The sequence below is a fragment of the Rhinoderma darwinii genome, chromosome 3 (genome assembly GCF_050947455.1).
Source record: "Rhinoderma darwinii isolate aRhiDar2 chromosome 3, aRhiDar2.hap1, whole genome shotgun sequence".
NCBI lineage: Eukaryota > Metazoa > Chordata > Amphibia > Anura > Rhinodermatidae > Rhinoderma > Rhinoderma darwinii.
In genome coordinates, this window is record NC_134689.1 from 413,519,913 (window position 1) to 413,535,631 (window position 15,719).

Consider the following 15,719-nt stretch of genomic DNA (forward strand, 5'->3'; position numbering starts at 1 on the left):
TGTAAGCTTAAATAATAAACAAGTGAATAAACTAAAGCAACAAATAGCAAGGCACTGCTGAGATTTGAACTCAGGATCTCCTGTTTACTAGACAGGCGCTTTAACCAACTAAGCCACAGCACCAAAGCACTTTTCTTCTCACGGTGTCCTACCACACAGCTCAGTTCAGAGCAAAAGACTGATCTCATATTTTTGGCTAGCCCCTTAGGTGTAGTTGCCAGAAGTCTTAACAGTCAGGGTACATAAGTTGTGATGGCCGAGTGGTTAAGGCGTTGGATTTGAAATCCAATGGGGTCCCCCTGCACAGATTCAAGTCCTGTTCACAACGTTCTATTTTAAGAAGAGAACTTCCAGAAACATATTAAAGTTTGTCACCTATAGAAAGAGATATTTTAATTCCATCCTCTTTATCACTGATTAATTACATTAATAATAGTGGTTCCAGCTGTGCCCCTGGCTTACAACTCTGAAAAGCGAGCAATATTTAGAGTATAAATCACTATAACTACAGCATCCCATTTGTCCAGACTTTTATTTTCCTCTTGATAAAAACAAATCAGGTTGGTTGGACAACTTCTGTCCTTAGTAAATCTCTGCTTGCTGTCAATTATAATACTATTTTCTGTCACATACTCCTGTATATAGTCCCTTAAATGGACTCTGTCACCAGTTTATCAATTCCCAATTTCCTAACTAGCCTAATAGGCGCTATGATGCTGATAACTACAGTGTGATTTGTTGTTTTTTTTAAAAAAACGTTTATTTGCAAAGTTATGAGCATTTATTTATATATACTAATGTAGCTCTAATAGCCAAATAGGAGATGACTCCTTTTTACTCTGGGCAGCTAATGTTTTCTGTATGACGCTGTCCAATCAGCATACAACTTCTCCCCCTTCCCTGTCCAGCAACACAGTGTGATCATATAGTACACTGCGTCCATTCCCGACTGTGTTTTCAACAGGTGATATATTCGGTTCTGTCACAGCTAGAACTGTGATTTTGGTGTCATATGAAAGAGTAGAATCCAGTCTTTCAAATGCCACCAAATCTGCTTTTTTAGGTGGCCCACAGCCCGAGATATGGCTGTTTGAATTGATCCTCCTTCCCTGTAGCTTGAGTTTCACAATGTGTGTGAAGCAACTTCATGCTGATAGGACAGCATCAGATGCTGAGAGTCAGCTCCACCTCAGAAGAATTGCTGCTGTTACCTCCCAGATGTCTAATAAAGGCTAAATTACATATTTAGAAAATGCTCATAATTTTGCAAATAATAAACATTTTTTTTACTACAAATCACCCTGTAGTTATCAGCAGCAAAGCACCAATTAGACTAGTTAGGAGTTAGGGACCTGATAAACTGGTAACAGAGTCCCTTTAAGAGCTCTTCAAAAGTTTTTCCCACAATGGATGTTAAGCTTACTGGTCTATAATTACTTTGTATTGAACTTACTACTTATAGAAAACTCAATGACATTCATGGGGTCTCTGTCACCAATGAAAAACCCGATAGATTTTTAATTGCCTATAAAGAATTTGATTCATCATATACTTTAGTTATGTAAGCTTAAATAATAAACAAGTGAATAAACTAAAGCAACAAATAGCAAGGCACTGCTGAGATTTGAACTCAGGATCTCCTGTTTACTAGACAGGCGCTTTAACCAACTAAGCCACAGCACCAAAGCACTTTTCTTCTCACGGTGTCCTACCACACAGCTCAGTTCAGAGCAAAAGACTGATCTCATATTTTTGGCTAGCCCCTTAGGTGTAGTTGCCAGAAGTCTTAACAGTCAGGGTACATAAGTTGTGATGGCCGAGTGGTTAAGGCGTTGGATTTGAAATCCAATGGGGTCCCCCTGCACAGATTCAAGTCCTGTTCACAACGTTCTATTTTAAGAAGAGAACTTCCAGAAACATATTAAAGTTTGTCACCTATAGAAAGAGATATTTTAATTCCATCCTCTTTATCACTGATTAATTACATTAATAATAGTGGTTCCAGCTGTGCCCCTGGCTTACAACTCTGAAAAGCGAGCAATATTTAGAGTATAAATCACTATAACTACAGCATCCCATTTGTCCAGACTTTTATTTTCCTCTTGATAAAAACAAATCAGGTTGGTTGGACAACTTCTGTCCTTAGTAAATCTCTGCTTGCTGTCAATTATAATACTATTTTCTGTCACATACTCCTGTATATAGTCCCTTAAATGGACTCTGTCACCAGTTTATCAATTCCCAATTTCCTAACTAGCCTAATAGGCGCTATGATGCTGATAACTACAGTGTGATTTGTTGTTTTTTTTAAAAAAAACGTTTATTTGCAAAGTTATGAGCATTTATTTATATATACTAATGTAGCTCTAATAGCCAAATAGGAGATGACTCCTTTTTACTCTGGGCAGCTAATGTTTTCTGTATGACGCTGTCCAATCAGCATACAACTTCTCCCCCTTCCCTGTCCAGCAACACAGTGTGATCATATAGTACACTGCGTCCATTCCCGACTGTGTTTTCAACAGGTGATATATTCGGTTCTGTCACAGCTAGAACTGTGATTTTGGTGTCATATGAAAGAGTAGAATCCAGTCTTTCAAATGCCACCAAATCTGCTTTTTTAGGTGGCCCACAGCCCGAGATATGGCTGTTTGAATTGATCCTCCTTCCCTGTAGCTTGAGTTTCACAATGTGTGTGAAGCAACTTCATGCTGATAGGACAGCATCAGATGCTGAGAGTCAGCTCCACCTCAGAAGAATTGCTGCTGTTACCTCCCAGATGTCTAATAAAGGCTAAATTACATATTTAGAAAATGCTCATAATTTTGCAAATAATAAACATTTTTTTTACTACAAATCACCCTGTAGTTATCAGCAGCAAAGCACCAATTAGACTAGTTAGGAGTTAGGGACCTGATAAACTGGTAACAGAGTCCCTTTAAGAGCTCTTCTAAAGTTTTTCCCACAATGGATGTTAAGCTTACTGGTCTATAATTACTTTGTATTGAACTTACTACTTATAGAAAACTCAATGACATTCATGGGGTCTCTGTCACCAATGAAAAACCCGATAGATTTTTAATTGCCTATAAAGAATTTGATTCATCATATACTTTAGTTATGTAAGCTTAAATAATAAACAAGTGAATAAACTAAAGCAACAAATAGCAAGGCACTGCTGAGATTTGAACTCAGGATCTCCTGTTTACTAGACAGGCGCTTTAACCAACTAAGCCACAGCACCAAAGCACTTTTCTTCTCACGGTGTCCTACCACACAGCTCAGTTCAGAGCAAAAGACTGATCTCATATTTTTGGCTAGCCCCTTAGGTGTAGTTGCCAGAAGTCTTAACAGTCAGGGTACATAAGTTGTGATGGCCGAGTGGTTAAGGCGTTGGATTTGAAATCCAATGGGGTCCCCCTGCACAGATTCAAGTCCTGTTCACAACGTTCTATTTTAAGAAGAGAACTTCCAGAAACATATTAAAGTTTGTCACCTATAGAAAGAGTTATTTTAATTCCATCCTCTTTATCACTGATTAATTACATTAATAATAGTGGTTCCAGCTGTGCCCCTGGCTTACAACTCTGAAAAGCGAGCAATATTTAGAGTATAAATCACTATAACTACAGCATCCCATTTGTCCAGACTTTTATTTTCCTCTTGATAAAAACAAATCAGGTTGGTTGGACAACTTCTGTCCTTAGTAAATCTCTGCTTGCTGTCAATTATAATACTATTTTCTGTCACATACTCCTGTATATAGTCCCTTAAATGGACTCTGTCACCAGTTTATCAATTCCCAATTTCCTAACTAGCCTAATAGGCGCTATGATGCTGATAACTACAGTGTGATTTGTTGTTTTTTTTAAAAAAACGTTTATTTGCAAAGTTATGAGCATTTATTTATATATACTAATGTAGCTCTAATAGCCAAATAGGAGATGACTCCTTTTTACTCTGGGCAGCTAATGTTTTCTGTATGACGCTGTCCAATCAGCATACAACTTCTCCCCCTTCCCTGTCCAGCAACACAGTGTGATCATATAGTACACTGCGTCCATTCCCGACTGTGTTTTCAACAGGTGATATATTCGGTTCTGTCACAGCTAGAACTGTGATTTTGGTGTCATATGAAAGAGTAGAATCCAGTCTTTCAAATGCCACCAAATCTGCTTTTTTAGGTGGCCCACAGCCCGAGATATGGCTGTTTGAATTGATCCTCCTTCCCTGTAGCTTGAGTTTCACAATGTGTGTGAAGCAACTTCATGCTGATAGGACAGCATCAGATGCTGAGAGTCAGCTCCACCTCAGAAGAATTGCTGCTGTTACCTCCCAGATGTCTAATAAAGGCTAAATTACATATTTAGAAAATGCTCATAATTTTGCAAATAATAAACATTTTTTTTACTACAAATCACCCTGTAGTTATCAGCAGCAAAGCACCAATTAGACTAGTTAGGAGTTAGGGACCTGATAAACTGGTAACAGAGTCCCTTTAAGAGCTCTTCTAAAGTTTTTCCCACAATGGATGTTAAGCTTACTGGTCTATAATTACTTTGTATTGAACTTACTACTTATAGAAAACTCAATGACATTCATGGGGTCTCTGTCACCAATGAAAAACCCGATAGATTTTTAATTGCCTATAAAGAATTTGATTCATCATATACTTTAGTTATGTAAGCTTAAATAATAAACAAGTGAATAAACTAAAGCAACAAATAGCAAGGCACTGCTGAGATTTGAACTCAGGATCTCCTGTTTACTAGACAGGCGCTTTAACCAACTAAGCCACAGCACCAAAGCACTTTTCTTCTCACGGTGTCCTACCACACAGCTCAGTTCAGAGCAAAAGACTGATCTCATATTTTTGGCTAGCCCCTTAGGTGTAGTTGCCAGAAGTCTTAACAGTCAGGGTACATAAGTTGTGATGGCCGAGTGGTTAAGGCGTTGGATTTGAAATCCAATGGGGTCCCCCTGCACAGATTCAAGTCCTGTTCACAACGTTCTATTTTAAGAAGAGAACTTCCAGAAACATATTAAAGTTTGTCACCTATAGAAAGAGTTATTTTAATTCCATCCTCTTTATCACTGATTAATTACATTAATAATAGTGGTTCCAGCTGTGCCCCTGGCTTACAACTCTGAAAAGCGAGCAATATTTAGAGTATAAATCACTATAACTACAGCATCCCATTTGTCCAGACTTTTATTTTCCTCTTGATAAAAACAAATCAGGTTGGTTGGACAACTTCTGTCCTTAGTAAATCTCTGCTTGCTGTCAATTATAATACTATTTTCTGTCACATACTCCTGTATATAGTCCCTTAAATGGACTCTGTCACCAGTTTATCAATTCCCAATTTCCTAACTAGCCTAATAGGCGCTATGATGCTGATAACTACAGTGTGATTTGTTGTTTTTTTTTAAAAAACGTTTATTTGCAAAGTTATGAGCATTTATTTATATATACTAATGTAGCTCTAATAGCCAAATAGGAGATGACTCCTTTTTACTCTGGGCAGCTAATGTTTTCTGTATGACGCTGTCCAATCAGCATACAACTTCTCCCCCTTCCCTGTCCAGCAACACAGTGTGATCATATAGTACACTGCGTCCATTCCCGACTGTGTTTTCAACAGGTGATATCTTCGGTTCTGTCACAGCTAGAACTGTGATTTTGGTGTCATATGAAAGAGTAGAATCCAGTCTTTCAAATGCCACCAAATCTGCTTTTTTAGGTGGCCCACAGCCCGAGATATGGCTGTTTGAATTGATCCTCCTTCCCTGTAGCTTGAGTTTCACAATGTGTGTGAAGCAACTTCATGCTGATAGGACAGCATCAGATGCTGAGAGTCAGCTCCACCTCAGAAGAATTGCTGCTGTTACCTCCCAGATGTCTAATAAAGGCTAAATTACATATTTAGAAAATGCTCATAATTTTGCAAATAATAAACATTTTTTTTACTACAAATCACCCTGTAGTTATCAGCAGCAAAGCACCAATTAGACTAGTTAGGAGTTAGGGACCTGATAAACTGGTAACAGAGTCCCTTTAAGAGCTCTTCTAAAGTTTTTCCCACAATGGATGTTAAGCTTACTGGTCTATAATTACTTTGTATTGAACTTACTACTTATAGAAAACTCAATGACATTCATGGGGTCTCTGTCACCAATGAAAAACCCGATAGATTTTTAATTGCCTATAAAGAATTTGATTCATCATATACTTTAGTTATGTAAGCTTAAATAATAAACAAGTGAATAAACTAAAGCAACAAATAGCAAGGCACTGCTGAGATTTGAACTCAGGATCTCCTGTTTACTAGACAGGCGCTTTAACCAACTAAGCCACGGCACCAAAGCACTTTTCTTCTCACGGTGTCCTACCACACAGCTCAGTTCAGAGCAAAAGACTGATCTCATATTTTTGGCTAGCCCCTTAGGTGTAGTTGCCAGAAGTCTTAACAGTCAGGGTACATAAGTTGTGATGGCCGAGTGGTTAAGGCGTTGGATTTGAAATCCAATGGGGTCCCCCTGCACAGATTCAAGTCCTGTTCACAACGTTCTATTTTAAGAAGAGAACTTCCAGAAACATATTAAAGTTTGTCACCTATAGAAAGAGTTATTTTAATTCCATCCTCTTTATCACTGATTAATTACATTAATAATAGTGGTTCCAGCTGTGCCCCTGGCTTACAACTCTGAAAAGCGAGCAATATTTAGAGTATAAATCACTATAACTACAGCATCCCATTTGTCCAGACTTTTATTTTCCTCTTGATAAAAACAAATCAGGTTGGTTGGACAACTTCTGTCCTTAGTAAATCTCTGCTTGCTGTCAATTATAATACTATTTTCTGTCACATACTCCTGTATATAGTCCCTTAAATGGACTCTGTCACCAGTTTATCAATTCCCAATTTCCTAACTAGCCTAATAGGCGCTATGATGCTGATAACTACAGTGTGATTTGTTGTTTTTTTTTAAAAAACGTTTATTTGCAAAGTTATGAGCATTTATTTATATATACTAATGTAGCTCTAATAGCCAAATAGGAGATGACTCCTTTTTACTCTGGGCAGCTAATGTTTTCTGTATGACGCTGTCCAATCAGCATACAACTTCTCCCCCTTCCCTGTCCAGCAACACAGTGTGATCATATAGTACACTGCGTCCATTCCCGACTGTGTTTTCAACAGGTGATATCTTCGGTTCTGTCACAGCTAGAACTGTGATTTTGGTGTCATATGAAAGAGTAGAATCCAGTCTTTCAAATGCCACCAAATCTGCTTTTTTAGGTGGCCCACAGCCCGAGATATGGCTGTTTGAATTGATCCTCCTTCCCTGTAGCTTGAGTTTCACAATGTGTGTGAAGCAACTTCATGCTGATAGGACAGCATCAGATGCTGAGAGTCAGCTCCACCTCAGAAGAATTGCTGCTGTTACCTCCCAGATGTCTAATAAAGGCTAAATTACATATTTAGAAAATGCTCATAATTTTGCAAATAATAAACATTTTTTTTACTACAAATCACCCTGTAGTTATCAGCAGCAAAGCACCAATTAGACTAGTTAGGAGTTAGGGACCTGATAAACTGGTAACAGAGTCCCTTTAAGAGCTCTTCTAAAGTTTTTCCCACAATGGATGTTAAGCTTACTGGTCTATAATTACTTTGTATTGAACTTACTACTTATAGAAAACTCAATGACATTCATGGGGTCTCTGTCACCAATGAAAAACCCGATAGATTTTTAATTGCCTATAAAGAATTTGATTCATCATATACTTTAGTTATGTAAGCTTAAATAATAAACAAGTGAATAAACTAAAGCAACAAATAGCAAGGCACTGCTGAGATTTGAACTCAGGATCTCCTGTTTACTAGACAGGCGCTTTAACCAACTAAGCCACGGCACCAAAGCACTTTTCTTCTCACGGTGTCCTACCACACAGCTCAGTTCAGAGCAAAAGACTGATCTCATATTTTTGGCTAGCCCCTTAGGTGTAGTTGCCAGAAGTCTTAACAGTCAGGGTACATAAGTTGTGATGGCCGAGTGGTTAAGGCGTTGGATTTGAAATCCAATGGGGTCCCCCTGCACAGATTCAAGTCCTGTTCACAACGTTCTATTTTAAGAAGAGAACTTCCAGAAACATATTAAAGTTTGTCACCTATAGAAAGAGTTATTTTAATTCCATCCTCTTTATCACTGATTAATTACATTAATAATAGTGGTTCCAGCTGTGCCCCTGGCTTACAACTCTGAAAAGCGAGCAATATTTAGAGTATAAATCACTATAACTACAGCATCCCATTTGTCCAGACTTTTATTTTCCTCTTGATAAAAACAAATCAGGTTGGTTGGACAACTTCTGTCCTTAGTAAATCTCTGCTTGCTGTCAATTATAATACTATTTTCTGTCACATACTCCTGTATATAGTCCCTTAAATGGACTCTGTCACCAGTTTATCAATTCCCAATTTCCTAACTAGCCTAATAGGCGCTATGATGCTGATAACTACAGTGTGATTTGTTGTTTTTTTTTAAAAAACGTTTATTTGCAAAGTTATGAGCATTTATTTATATATACTAATGTAGCTCTAATAGCCAAATAGGAGATGACTCCTTTTTACTCTGGGCAGCTAATGTTTTCTGTATGACGCTGTCCAATCAGCATACAACTTCTCCCCCTTCCCTGTCCAGCAACACAGTGTGATCATATAGTACACTGCGTCCATTCCCGACTGTGTTTTCAACAGGTGATATCTTCGGTTCTGTCACAGCTAGAACTGTGATTTTGGTGTCATATGAAAGAGTAGAATCCAGTCTTTCAAATGCCACCAAATCTGCTTTTTTAGGTGGCCCACAGCCCGAGATATGGCTGTTTGAATTGATCCTCCTTCCCTGTAGCTTGAGTTTCACAATGTGTGTGAAGCAACTTCATGCTGATAGGACAGCATCAGATGCTGAGAGTCAGCTCCACCTCAGGAGAATTGCTGCTGTTACCTCCCAGATGTCTAATAAAGGCTAAATTACATATTTAGAAAATGCTCATAATTTTGCAAATAATAAACATTTTTTTTACTACAAATCACCCTGTAGTTATCAGCAGCAAAGCACCAATTAGACTAGTTAGGAGTTAGGGACCTGATAAACTGGTAACAGAGTCCCTTTAAGAGCTCTTCAAAAGTTTTTCCCACAATGGATGTTAAGCTTACTGGTCTATAATTACTTTGTATTGAACTTACTACTTATAGAAAACTCAATGACATTCATGGGGTCTCTGTCACCAATGAAAAACCCGATAGATTTTTAATTGCCTATAAAGAATTTGATTCATCATATACTTTAGTTATGTAAGCTTAAATAATAAACAAGTGAATAAACTAAAGCAACAAATAGCAAGGCACTGCTGAGATTTGAACTCAGGATCTCCTGTTTACTAGACAGGCGCTTTAACCAACTAAGCCACAGCACCAAAGCACTTTTCTTCTCACGGTGTCCTACCACACAGCTCAGTTCAGAGCAAAAGACTGATCTCATATTTTTGGCTAGCCCCTTAGGTGTAGTTGCCAGAAGTCTTAACAGTCAGGGTACATAAGTTGTGATGGCCGAGTGGTTAAGGCGTTGGATTTGAAATCCAATGGGGTCCCCCTGCACAGATTCAAGTCCTGTTCACAACGTTCTATTTTAAGAAGAGAACTTCCAGAAACATATTAAAGTTTGTCACCTATAGAAAGAGATATTTTAATTCCATCCTCTTTATCACTGATTAATTACATTAATAATAGTGGTTCCAGCTGTGCCCCTGGCTTACAACTCTGAAAAGCGAGCAATATTTAGAGTATAAATCACTATAACTACAGCATCCCATTTGTCCAGACTTTTATTTTCCTCTTGATAAAAACAAATCAGGTTGGTTGGACAACTTCTGTCCTTAGTAAATCTCTGCTTGCTGTCAATTATAATACTATTTTCTGTCACATACTCCTGTATATAGTCCCTTAAATGGACTCTGTCACCAGTTTATCAATTCCCAATTTCCTAACTAGCCTAATAGGCGCTATGATGCTGATAACTACAGTGTGATTTGTTGTTTTTTTTAAAAAAACGTTTATTTGCAAAGTTATGAGCATTTATTTATATATACTAATGTAGCTCTAATAGCCAAATAGGAGATGACTCCTTTTTACTCTGGGCAGCTAATGTTTTCTGTATGACGCTGTCCAATCAGCATACAACTTCTCCCCCTTCCCTGTCCAGCAACACAGTGTGATCATATAGTACACTGCGTCCATTCCCGACTGTGTTTTCAACAGGTGATATATTCGGTTCTGTCACAGCTAGAACTGTGATTTTGGTGTCATATGAAAGAGTAGAATCCAGTCTTTCAAATGCCACCAAATCTGCTTTTTTAGGTGGCCCACAGCCCGAGATATGGCTGTTTGAATTGATCCTCCTTCCCTGTAGCTTGAGTTTCACAATGTGTGTGAAGCAACTTCATGCTGATAGGACAGCATCAGATGCTGAGAGTCAGCTCCACCTCAGAAGAATTGCTGCTGTTACCTCCCAGATGTCTAATAAAGGCTAAATTACATATTTAGAAAATGCTCATAATTTTGCAAATAATAAACATTTTTTTTACTACAAATCACCCTGTAGTTATCAGCAGCAAAGCACCAATTAGACTAGTTAGGAGTTAGGGACCTGATAAACTGGTAACAGAGTCCCTTTAAGAGCTCTTCAAAAGTTTTTCCCACAATGGATGTTAAGCTTACTGGTCTATAATTACTTTGTATTGAACTTACTACTTATAGAAAACTCAATGACATTCATGGGGTCTCTGTCACCAATGAAAAACCCGATAGATTTTTAATTGCCTATAAAGAATTTGATTCATCATATACTTTAGTTATGTAAGCTTAAATAATAAACAAGTGAATAAACTAAAGCAACAAATAGCAAGGCACTGCTGAGATTTGAACTCAGGATCTCCTGTTTACTAGACAGGCGCTTTAACCAACTAAGCCACAGCACCAAAGCACTTTTCTTCTCACGGTGTCCTACCACACAGCTCAGTTCAGAGCAAAAGACTGATCTCATATTTTTGGCTAGCCCCTTAGGTGTAGTTGCCAGAAGTCTTAACAGTCAGGGTACATAAGTTGTGATGGCCGAGTGGTTAAGGCGTTGGATTTGAAATCCAATGGGGTCCCCCTGCACAGATTCAAGTCCTGTTCACAACGTTCTATTTTAAGAAGAGAACTTCCAGAAACATATTAAAGTTTGTCACCTATAGAAAGAGATATTTTAATTCCATCCTCTTTATCACTGATTAATTACATTAATAATAGTGGTTCCAGCTGTGCCCCTGGCTTACAACTCTGAAAAGCGAGCAATATTTAGAGTATAAATCACTATAACTACAGCATCCCATTTGTCCAGACTTTTATTTTCCTCTTGATAAAAACAAATCAGGTTGGTTGGACAACTTCTGTCCTTAGTAAATCTCTGCTTGCTGTCAATTATAATACTATTTTCTGTCACATACTCCTGTATATAGTCCCTTAAATGGACTCTGTCACCAGTTTATCAATTCCCAATTTCCTAACTAGCCTAATAGGCGCTATGATGCTGATAACTACAGTGTGATTTGTTGTTTTTTTTAAAAAAACGTTTATTTGCAAAGTTATGAGCATTTATTTATATATACTAATGTAGCTCTAATAGCCAAATAGGAGATGACTCCTTTTTACTCTGGGCAGCTAATGTTTTCTGTATGACGCTGTCCAATCAGCATACAACTTCTCCCCCTTCCCTGTCCAGCAACACAGTGTGATCATATAGTACACTGCGTCCATTCCCGACTGTGTTTTCAACAGGTGATATATTCGGTTCTGTCACAGCTAGAACTGTGATTTTGGTGTCATATGAAAGAGTAGAATCCAGTCTTTCAAATGCCACCAAATCTGCTTTTTTAGGTGGCCCACAGCCCGAGATATGGCTGTTTGAATTGATCCTCCTTCCCTGTAGCTTGAGTTTCACAATGTGTGTGAAGCAACTTCATGCTGATAGGACAGCATCAGATGCTGAGAGTCAGCTCCACCTCAGAAGAATTGCTGCTGTTACCTCCCAGATGTCTAATAAAGGCTAAATTACATATTTAGAAAATGCTCATAATTTTGCAAATAATAAACATTTTTTTTACTACAAATCACCCTGTAGTTATCAGCAGCAAAGCACCAATTAGACTAGTTAGGAGTTAGGGACCTGATAAACTGGTAACAGAGTCCCTTTAAGAGCTCTTCTAAAGTTTTTCCCACAATGGATGTTAAGCTTACTGGTCTATAATTACTTTGTATTGAACTTACTACTTATAGAAAACTCAATGACATTCATGGGGTCTCTGTCACCAATGAAAAACCCGATAGATTTTTAATTGCCTATAAAGAATTTGATTCATCATATACTTTAGTTATGTAAGCTTAAATAATAAACAAGTGAATAAACTAAAGCAACAAATAGCAAGGCACTGCTGAGATTTGAACTCAGGATCTCCTGTTTACTAGACAGGCGCTTTAACCAACTAAGCCACAGCACCAAAGCACTTTTCTTCTCACGGTGTCCTACCACACAGCTCAGTTCAGAGCAAAAGACTGATCTCATATTTTTGGCTAGCCCCTTAGGTGTAGTTGCCAGAAGTCTTAACAGTCAGGGTACATAAGTTGTGATGGCCGAGTGGTTAAGGCGTTGGATTTGAAATCCAATGGGGTCCCCCTGCACAGATTCAAGTCCTGTTCACAACGTTCTATTTTAAGAAGAGAACTTCCAGAAACATATTAAAGTTTGTCACCTATAGAAAGAGTTATTTTAATTCCATCCTCTTTATCACTGATTAATTACATTAATAATAGTGGTTCCAGCTGTGCCCCTGGCTTACAACTCTGAAAAGCGAGCAATATTTAGAGTATAAATCACTATAACTACAGCATCCCATTTGTCCAGACTTTTATTTTCCTCTTGATAAAAACAAATCAGGTTGGTTGGACAACTTCTGTCCTTAGTAAATCTCTGCTTGCTGTCAATTATAATACTATTTTCTGTCACATACTCCTGTATATAGTCCCTTAAATGGACTCTGTCACCAGTTTATCAATTCCCAATTTCCTAACTAGCCTAATAGGCGCTATGATGCTGATAACTACAGTGTGATTTGTTGTTTTTTTTAAAAAAACGTTTATTTGCAAAGTTATGAGCATTTATTTATATATACTAATGTAGCTCTAATAGCCAAATAGGAGATGACTCCTTTTTACTCTGGGCAGCTAATGTTTTCTGTATGACGCTGTCCAATCAGCATACAACTTCTCCCCCTTCCCTGTCCAGCAACACAGTGTGATCATATAGTACACTGCGTCCATTCCCGACTGTGTTTTCAACAGGTGATATATTCGGTTCTGTCACAGCTAGAACTGTGATTTTGGTGTCATATGAAAGAGTAGAATCCAGTCTTTCAAATGCCACCAAATCTGCTTTTTTAGGTGGCCCACAGCCCGAGATATGGCTGTTTGAATTGATCCTCCTTCCCTGTAGCTTGAGTTTCACAATGTGTGTGAAGCAACTTCATGCTGATAGGACAGCATCAGATGCTGAGAGTCAGCTCCACCTCAGAAGAATTGCTGCTGTTACCTCCCAGATGTCTAATAAAGGCTAAATTACATATTTAGAAAATGCTCATAATTTTGCAAATAATAAACATTTTTTTTACTACAAATCACCCTGTAGTTATCAGCAGCAAAGCACCAATTAGACTAGTTAGGAGTTAGGGACCTGATAAACTGGTAACAGAGTCCCTTTAAGAGCTCTTCTAAAGTTTTTCCCACAATGGATGTTAAGCTTACTGGTCTATAATTACTTTGTATTGAACTTACTACTTATAGAAAACTCAATGACATTCATGGGGTCTCTGTCACCAATGAAAAACCCGATAGATTTTTAATTGCCTATAAAGAATTTGATTCATCATATACTTTAGTTATGTAAGCTTAAATAATAAACAAGTGAATAAACTAAAGCAACAAATAGCAAGGCACTGCTGAGATTTGAACTCAGGATCTCCTGTTTACTAGACAGGCGCTTTAACCAACTAAGCCACAGCACCAAAGCACTTTTCTTCTCACGGTGTCCTACCACACAGCTCAGTTCAGAGCAAAAGACTGATCTCATATTTTTGGCTAGCCCCTTAGGTGTAGTTGCCAGAAGTCTTAACAGTCAGGGTACATAAGTTGTGATGGCCGAGTGGTTAAGGCGTTGGATTTGAAATCCAATGGGGTCCCCCTGCACAGATTCAAGTCCTGTTCACAACGTTCTATTTTAAGAAGAGAACTTCCAGAAACATATTAAAGTTTGTCACCTATAGAAAGAGTTATTTTAATTCCATCCTCTTTATCACTGATTAATTACATTAATAATAGTGGTTCCAGCTGTGCCCCTGGCTTACAACTCTGAAAAGCGAGCAATATTTAGAGTATAAATCACTATAACTACAGCATCCCATTTGTCCAGACTTTTATTTTCCTCTTGATAAAAACAAATCAGGTTGGTTGGACAACTTCTGTCCTTAGTAAATCTCTGCTTGCTGTCAATTATAATACTATTTTCTGTCACATACTCCTGTATATAGTCCCTTAAATGGACTCTGTCACCAGTTTATCAATTCCCAATTTCCTAACTAGCCTAATAGGCGCTATGATGCTGATAACTACAGTGTGATTTGTTGTTTTTTTTTAAAAAACGTTTATTTGCAAAGTTATGAGCATTTATTTATATATACTAATGTAGCTCTAATAGCCAAATAGGAGATGACTCCTTTTTACTCTGGGCAGCTAATGTTTTCTGTATGACGCTGTCCAATCAGCATACAACTTCTCCCCCTTCCCTGTCCAGCAACACAGTGTGATCATATAGTACACTGCGTCCATTCCCGACTGTGTTTTCAACAGGTGATATCTTCGGTTCTGTCACAGCTAGAACTGTGATTTTGGTGTCATATGAAAGAGTAGAATCCAGTCTTTCAAATGCCACCAAATCTGCTTTTTTAGGTGGCCCACAGCCCGAGATATGGCTGTTTGAATTGATCCTCCTTCCCTGTAGCTTGAGTTTCACAATGTGTGTGAAGCAACTTCATGCTGATAGGACAGCATCAGATGCTGAGAGTCAGCTCCACCTCAGAAGAATTGCTGCTGTTACCTCCCAGATGTCTAATAAAGGCTAAATTACATATTTAGAAAATGCTCATAATTTTGCAAATAATAAACATTTTTTTTACTACAAATCACCCTGTAGTTATCAGCAGCAAAGCACCAATTAGACTAGTTAGGAGTTAGGGACCTGATAAACTGGTAACAGAGTCCCTTTAAGAGCTCTTCTAAAGTTTTTCCCACAATGGATGTTAAGCTTACTGGTCTATAATTACTTTGTATTGAACTTACTACTTATAGAAAACTCAATGACATTCATGGGGTCTCTGTCACCAATGAAAAACCCGATAGATTTTTAATTGCCTATAAAGAATTTGATTCATCATATACTTTAGTTATGTAAGCTTAAATAATAAACAAGTGAATAAACTAAAGCAACAAATAGCAAGGCACTGCTGAGATTTGAACTCAGGATCTCCTGTTTACTAGACAGGCGCTTTAACCAACTAAGCCACG

The 15,719-nt window shown here is 37.9% G+C and overlaps 8 non-coding genes across 8 annotated transcripts; all 8 read right to left on the bottom strand.

Moving 5' to 3' along the window:
• Positions 1-49: 49 nt before the first annotated feature.
• Positions 50-123, bottom strand: TRNAT-AGU (transfer RNA threonine (anticodon AGU)). The gene has a single exon. It is a non-coding gene; the product is annotated as a tRNA-Thr (tRNA).
• Positions 124-1,609: 1,486 nt separating this feature from the next.
• TRNAT-AGU (transfer RNA threonine (anticodon AGU)) lies at positions 1,610-1,683 on the bottom strand. The gene has a single exon. It is a non-coding gene; the product is annotated as a tRNA-Thr (tRNA).
• A 1,487-nt stretch (positions 1,684-3,170) lies between these two features.
• On the bottom strand, positions 3,171-3,244 carry TRNAT-AGU (transfer RNA threonine (anticodon AGU)). Its single transcript has one exon. It is a non-coding gene; the product is annotated as a tRNA-Thr (tRNA).
• Positions 3,245-4,730: 1,486 nt separating this feature from the next.
• Positions 4,731-4,804, bottom strand: TRNAT-AGU (transfer RNA threonine (anticodon AGU)). Its single transcript has one exon. It is a non-coding gene; the product is annotated as a tRNA-Thr (tRNA).
• Positions 4,805-9,410: 4,606 nt separating this feature from the next.
• TRNAT-AGU (transfer RNA threonine (anticodon AGU)) lies at positions 9,411-9,484 on the bottom strand. Its single transcript has one exon. It is a non-coding gene; the product is annotated as a tRNA-Thr (tRNA).
• A 1,486-nt stretch (positions 9,485-10,970) lies between these two features.
• TRNAT-AGU (transfer RNA threonine (anticodon AGU)) lies at positions 10,971-11,044 on the bottom strand. The gene has a single exon. It is a non-coding gene; the product is annotated as a tRNA-Thr (tRNA).
• A 1,486-nt stretch (positions 11,045-12,530) lies between these two features.
• On the bottom strand, positions 12,531-12,604 carry TRNAT-AGU (transfer RNA threonine (anticodon AGU)). Its single transcript has one exon. It is a non-coding gene; the product is annotated as a tRNA-Thr (tRNA).
• Positions 12,605-14,090: 1,486 nt separating this feature from the next.
• TRNAT-AGU (transfer RNA threonine (anticodon AGU)) lies at positions 14,091-14,164 on the bottom strand. The gene has a single exon. It is a non-coding gene; the product is annotated as a tRNA-Thr (tRNA).
• Between the last annotated feature and the right edge of the window lie 1,555 nt (positions 14,165-15,719).